At 41.2% G+C, this 1,480-nt stretch overlaps 1 non-coding gene across 1 annotated transcript; it reads left to right on the top strand.

The window, feature by feature from the left end:
- The first annotated feature begins 1,142 nt into the window (after positions 1–1,142).
- LOC112760469 (small nucleolar RNA R71) lies at positions 1,143–1,250 on the top strand. The gene has a single exon (XR_003180907.1). It is a non-coding gene; the product is annotated as a small nucleolar RNA R71 (small nucleolar RNA).
- The last annotated feature ends 230 nt before the right edge of the window (positions 1,251–1,480 follow it).

Raw genomic sequence — 1,480 nt, 5'->3', positions numbered from 1 at the left:
GCCTATGGTACAAGGTATTATGAACTTTCCAGGATCCTGTTTCTTCTGAGGCAATGTCAGTTGATCCATATTACTTAGTTCATTGGTGAACAAGGGAGGTTCATCTTCCCAAGTCTTAATACGAAATAATTTGGCATTCAGCTTCATGATTGCACCAAGAAACTTGTCAGTTTGCTCTTCAGTAACATCCTTATTCTCTTCAGAAGAGGAATACTCATCAGAGCTCATAAAGGGCATAAGGAGGTTCAATGGAGTCTCTATGGTCTCTAGATGAGCCTCAGAGTCCTTTGGTTCCTCAGAGGAAAGCTCCTTATTGATCACTGGAGCCCAGGAGGTCTCCTCCTTGGGATTCACGTCCTCCTCTCCCTCATTAGGTTCGGCCATTTTGATTATGTCAATGGCCTTGCACTCTCCTTTTGGATTCTCTTCTGTATTGCCTGGGAGAGTACTAGGAGGGATTTCAGTGATCCTCTTACTTAGCTGGCCCACTTGTGCTTCCAAATTTCTAATGGAAGACCTTGTTTCATTCATGAAACTTACAGTGGCTTTGGACAGATCAGAGACTAAGTTTGCCAAATTAGAGGTATTTGTTCAGAATTCTCTGTCTGTTGCTGAGTGGATGATGGAAAAGGCTTGCTATTGCTAAACCTGTTTTCTTCCACCATTATTAAAGCCTTGTTGAGGCCTTTGATCCTTCCATATGAGATTTGGATGATTTCTCCATGATGGATTATAGGTGTTTCCATAAGGTTCACCTAAGTAATTCACCTCTGCTATTGCAGGGTTTTCAGGATCATAAGCTTCTTCTTCATAAGAAGCCTCTTGAGTACTGTTGGATGTAGCTTGCATTCCATTCAGACTCTGAGAAATCATATTGACTTGCTGAGTCAATATTTTGTTCTGAGCCAATATGGCATTCAGAGTATCAACTTCAAGAACTCCCTTCTTCATAGGCGTCCCATTACTCACAGGATTCCTCTCAGAAGTGTACATGAACTGGTTATTAGCAACCATGTCTATGAGTTCTTGAGCTTCTGCAGGCGTTTTCTTTAGGTAAATGGATCACCTGCAGAAGTATCCAATGACATCTTTGATAACTCAGATAAACCATCATAGAATATATCCAGGATGGTCCATTCTGAAAGCATGTCAGAAGGACACTTTTTGGTCAACTGTTTGTATCTTTCCCAAGCTTCATAGAGGGATTCACCATCTTTTTGTTTGAAGATTTGAACATCCACTCTAAGCTTGCTCAGCTTTTGAGGAGGAAAGAACTTGGCTAAGAAAGCCGTGACCAGCTTATCCCAAGATTCAGGCTGTCTTTAGGTTGAGAGTCCAACCATATTCTAGCTCTGTCTCTTACAGCAAAAGGGAAAAATCATGAGCTTGTAGACTTCAGGATCTACTCCATTAGTCTTAACAGTATCACAGATCTGCAAGAATTCAGTTAAGAACTGAAAAGGATCTTCAGATGGAAGTC

The sequence above is a fragment of the Arachis hypogaea genome, chromosome 16, assembly GCF_003086295.3.
Source record: "Arachis hypogaea cultivar Tifrunner chromosome 16, arahy.Tifrunner.gnm2.J5K5, whole genome shotgun sequence".
Lineage (NCBI taxonomy): Eukaryota > Viridiplantae > Streptophyta > Magnoliopsida > Fabales > Fabaceae > Arachis > Arachis hypogaea.
Note: the sequence above shows the minus strand (reverse complement) of the source record. Positions and strands in the feature narration are given on the sequence as shown.